At 36.1% G+C, this 5,544-nt stretch overlaps 1 non-coding gene across 1 annotated transcript; it reads left to right on the forward strand.

Annotated features, from left to right (window-relative positions):
• The first annotated feature begins 1,112 nt into the window (after positions 1 to 1,112).
• Positions 1,113 to 1,219, forward strand: LOC136234343 (small nucleolar RNA R71). The gene has a single exon (XR_010691231.1). It is a non-coding gene; the product is annotated as a small nucleolar RNA R71 (small nucleolar RNA).
• Positions 1,220 to 5,544: the final 4,325 nt, after the last annotated feature.

Below are 5,544 nucleotides of genomic sequence, written 5' to 3' on the forward strand. Positions count from 1 at the left end.
TTAGCGAAATAGATGAAATTCCTTCGCAACTGATTTTCTTTGAAATTAAATCCTTTAAAAACTTACCATAGTTAGGAATTTGCGTGATTGCATCCATGAACGTCAAAGTAATGTGCAAATTTTTAAGTTTGTCTAAAAACGTTAAGAGTTGTTTGTCATAGTCCTTATTTCGGACTTTGTATGGAAAAGGTGGTTTGGGTACAAAGGTTTTTCTACTTGAGTCAATTGGTGAACTTTTTGTGTTTGATATATCTTCTTTGGACTTTGGTAAATCAGTTCCTGGTAATGTTGCATCTCCAGGCATTTTCGGACCTAGATAATTTTTCCCTGAACGAAGAGTGATAGCCTTTACCTGCTCTTTCGGATTTTCTTCTGTATGGCTGAGAATACTTCCCTCTTTTTGGGATGGAATTGATTTAGCAAGTTGACCAATTTGGACCTCCAAATTATGGATGCTAGATGAGTGGTTTTTAATAAGCTGATCGAATTTATTTTCGATCCGTTTAAAACCATCGTCGTGATTACTTATTTTTCCACTGATAGCATCTATGAATTTGTCGATTTTAGAAGATAAATTGCTAATCGTATCTCTTGACTGATTTTGATAATTATTGGTACGATTTTGATTAGCACTTGTATTATTATTATTGTCTTTCCAGTTAAAGTTAGGATGATTCCTCCATCCAGAATTATAAGTATTAGAATAAGGATTATTAGTTTGGTTTTGCCCTTGGACAAAATTTACCTATTCGATCTCACTCATATTTTCATAATCCACATCCGTTTGGATTGGATTACCATTGGTATCGCATGGTGCCATAAACTTATCAATTTTGTGCGACAAAGAAGAAAATTGGGCTTGTAACATTGCGACTGGATCAAGTTCTACTATACCTTTAACTGATGATGTGGTTGAGGATGATGGTTTCGCCACCGGTGTATGTCCACGTTCCGCGGGCCACATACTGCTGTTGATTGCCATTTCCTCTAAAAGTTCTCTTGCTTGGGCTGATGTCTTCTTCATAAATAGCCCTCCCGACATAGCATCTAATGAACCTCTAGTTGTAGGATTTAATCCATTGTAAAATGTTTGCATTAAAAGTTCAGCGGGTAATTGGTGGTGTGGGCATAAACGCTGAAGTTCTTTAAAACGTTCCCAAGTCTCATAAAGAGTTTCATTATCATTTTGAGAAAAAGATGTTAACTCTTTTATGACTCTTGCAGTTTTTGCTAAAGGAAAATATTTTGATAAAAATGCTTGGGCTAATTATTCCCAAGTTGCAAACGTTGCGGCTGACATTGAAGTTAACCACTCTTTGGCTCTATCCTTCAAAGTGAAAGGAAAAAGTCGAAGTTTGATTGCTTCGGAAGTCACATCTGGTATTTTAAAAGTGTCACAAATTTCAAGGAAATTTGTTAAATGGGTGTTAGGATTTTCATTAGGTAACCCGTAAAATGTTACGTTATTTTGCAACATATTAAGCAATGCTGGCTTAATTTCAAATTGGTTTGCGGTGATTCTGGGTCTAACGATACTATTGGTTACACCGGCCACACCTGGCCTAGCGTAATCCATAAGTGTTGGTGGGTCTGCTATAATATCTGGCTCGGTGTTTGTCTTTGATGGAGTTTTGTTTTTGTTTTTCTTGTTTTTCCTGTTCTTTCTAATGGTTTTTTCAATTTTCGGGTCTATAGGGTCTGGTACAATGCCTGAACTTCGATAACTGCGCATGAACCTGAAATCGTACACGAACCGAAACTACCTACAAAACAGAATTTGAAAAATAAATAAATTAGTAAATTAAAATTAATAAATTGCAAAAGTTAAAATAAGTATGTTTAAACCTAGATTCGAAATAAAATACGAAAAATCTAAAATTTTGTTAAAAATTTTGGGGTTCCCCGGCAACGCCGAAAAAAAACTTGTTGAGCGATTTCCGCAAGTGCACGGTATACGCTTGTAGTAATAAAAGATATCGAACCCACATGGAATGCTTTTTAACTAAAACTTGTTTTAATCCAGTTTTATTCACGTCTTTAGGTTTAACTTAAGAAAATCGTTTAATTGATTGTATTGGTTTGGATTAATTAGGATTAGATGAGAATATTATATTGAACTTAGAGAACAATTCTGTCTTGAAATTTTGATTACAAGACAGACGCTTTCGTATTTGGAATAAATCAAAGGTATAAAACTTATTTTCATTAAGCAAAGAAAGCAACTATAACTTTGGTAAGATTATGAATATGAAATAACATAAGAATTTATGCAATTAAATGGCTTTGAACCGTAGAAATCTCTCTGGGTCGGAGCAGATTCCTACCTTAATCAAATTAGTATTTTATATCCGATAAGCCGCGGTCATGATCATATTATCCGTAAAAACTAATTCTTTCAAGTGTTCAACAAAGTTTCTTTGTAAATATGATTGTATAAAACGTTTTAATAAAAACACCAATTTATCATTTTGAAAATCATTTTGTCAGAACAATATCAAAATAACAACAGGAAGAATGTATTGAATAAAATAAATATATTATTAGTGAATTGTTAATCTTCACAAGTTAACAGAGAGGAAGAAACATGGATAGCATTTTGACGAAATCTTTGAGATCCGGGTTGTCAATCTTTCCCTCAAACTCCGTAGGTTTGTTAGACCCTTTTGCGCTTCAGCCGTTAGTTCTTCTCGCTGAATCTTCGGAATAGAGACCGGTCGGTCCTCTACCATAATGAAAACTTGTCTCTGATCAACCTTTGAAACTAAACTAATACTACTGTGTTTATAACTAATCTAATAACAACTTGTGTACATCAAGTTTGTTTATACAGAAATGAAATCTAACTTTCTGACTCTTTCTGAATCAGAAACTCAACATAATAACTCTCTGATTTCTCTAACTTTCTAACTTAGCCAACATTGATTTCTGAAATGGATCACTTATTTATAGTTGGTGAAGGGTTGTAATTGAAGGGTCGTGTCCGCTGGTGAAGGGTCGCTTTTATCCAAACGAACAGACGCGTTTTTTGGATTTAAACATGTGAAAACTGTGCAGAATTCTTCATTGTCTCATATGAGATTCCGAGAATCTCAGTCGCGACAGGGGGCACGGAGGAAGGCTGAAAATTTCGATTTCTCGGTGACTGGTATCAGCGTGTCGCGACTGAGATTCTGAAAATCTCAGTCGCGACAGGGGCATTCTTCCCCGTCTTTCGGCTGCTTCTCATCTCCTTGAGTCGGTCCTCTGATTAATACGTATTTTTGGCACGTAACTTAGGTTTTTCCCTCGTTTTTGTTCCGTTTTAGCTCCTATTTGGATTTAACCAAATAATTAGGTACCTTGCATCAAAGAAGTAAATAAAGACGTAAAAGTACTCTAAATGAATATAATAGCACGATTTCAATGTAAATTTAATGTATTTATATATGATATTTTAGCTATATTTTGGGCTTAACACCCATAACGGGGACGGATCGTATTATTTCTTTTCGTATGCATTCATAAGCATTATTGCAAACCTTTTTGGTAATTTCCGTGAAACCTCTATTGAGAGTCCATTCGTCGCTCGAAAGAGGCTAGTGTAAGTTCCCCCTTGCAGTAAGGCACCAAAGGGTCCCCATCCATTCGTTAGGGGCGAATTTGTGCGGTTCTGTGAGGTCCCGCGATCAGCCGTGTTAGCATATAGTAGCCTTAGAAGTTGCCATAGGATTACCCATTACTATTTTTGACGTGATGAATGAATCAATTCGTGTTTTCAAATTGCCATGATACGTGTCTAATCCTAAAATACATAAAGAAAATGAAACGATACGTTAGTATATACTCTTAAACCGATATATAAACTATCCTAAAGCACCGAAATGATTTGAACTAAAGACGACTTAGTCATCTCGTATGAATGAACTTGTGGGACCTGCCTGGTCCCAGTAATCATTCTGTTCTTCAAGATTGGCTCTATGCCCATCCAGTAGTCGAAACCATCTAACTCAATGGTTGCCCAACATCCAAATTTCCTTGCTATTTGCACATCATGCCCCCCTTATACGCTATTCGCACGTCACATCATAATGCCCCCCTTGCTTGCTATTTGCACATCATATATCAATTGCATGCTCTTCAGTCCATCTCCTGACAGTTGCTACATAACCTGCCCTGTTGCTGATGTATCGTTCAGCAATTCGCTCTCGGCCAGGAAATGGCCCCTCAATGAAGGGCTCCACCAGCAGTCCATAAATATTCCACAGCAGCTATAAAATGCATAGATAAATTAAATTAGACCCCAAACATGAGTAGATAAACTAGACCCCAAACATGAATAGATAAATTTACGGGTAAAAAATACATAGATTTACATCTTACCATGGTAATACTATGGGCAAGGCGATCAAGTAGCTGGGGCATAGAAACATGCCCTAAGGGACCGATATTAGGATGGTAAATTTTGGTCTTGAATATTACCTGCGAACAATAGTAATATCATGAATGTATTTACAAAGATATGAACTGATTTATGTGTGTTAACAAGTTTATGCATGTTCTTACAACTGGAGGTGTGGAGGGGAAATCGACAGGGAAGTCCATTTGGACTATGAATACACCTCCTTCATAAGGGGTGTTTGGAGGGCCATTCATCACGGCAGTCCATTGCTGCCGGTCAGGACCATGTATATTGACAAGCCACCTAGGTGCCTCATATCGGAGTTGGTCAATCTGAAACTCAACATTACGATAGAGGTTCCTTCTATTCATGCTCGAAATAACAATCTGTAAGTATAGTGTTACGTTGCCCTGAGTGACTACTGAGAATTGGTAAACACTTCCTATTTATAATGTGGGTGGGTAAGTGAAGGGTCTCAGGATGGAGAAAGGGTAAATTGAAATTAATTAGGTCTATCTGTATACGGTGTGTAATTAATGAGCATCATCAATTGGTTTTGCAGATACCAAGACTTTGGGGATTCTAGGAGATGATGACTTAGATATGCTCTAGTTCAAGTTGGATTTGGCTTTCCAATCAACACCACCACGCCTCTGACTATATATACAGATTTGGAGATGTACATTAATTGCTTATATTTTTTTTACCCTACATTCATTCAGTTATTTTGTGTAGTTCAAATGTAACCAGATTATGAGCATTAGTCTCTAGTAAAATTAGAATCATTGATATACAGAAATTCTTGTCCATTTGATAATTATTGTTCATTTCCAGAATCATTCGAAGAAGAAGGCAAGAAGTGACATTTACGTTTAAAAAATATCATCTAAACGACAATAAAAAGACATTAAATTAAAAGAATATGTCATCTAAAACAAATCTCTTGACATGATTGATTAAGACCTATGCCATCTGATACAAGTTACTACGACAGAAATTATTATAAAAACTGTCACCGCGAATACCAATATGCCAATTTCCCATATAGCGACTTGACATTTTTAATTATTAGTATGTCATGTGATGACATTAAAAGTGACGTTAATAAATAAAAAGATGCATCGTAACAATGTTCATATGACAGTACGAAACTAGGCTGATGTCAT

This window comes from Euphorbia lathyris, chromosome 6, assembly GCF_963576675.1.
Source record: "Euphorbia lathyris chromosome 6, ddEupLath1.1, whole genome shotgun sequence".
NCBI lineage: Eukaryota > Viridiplantae > Streptophyta > Magnoliopsida > Malpighiales > Euphorbiaceae > Euphorbia > Euphorbia lathyris.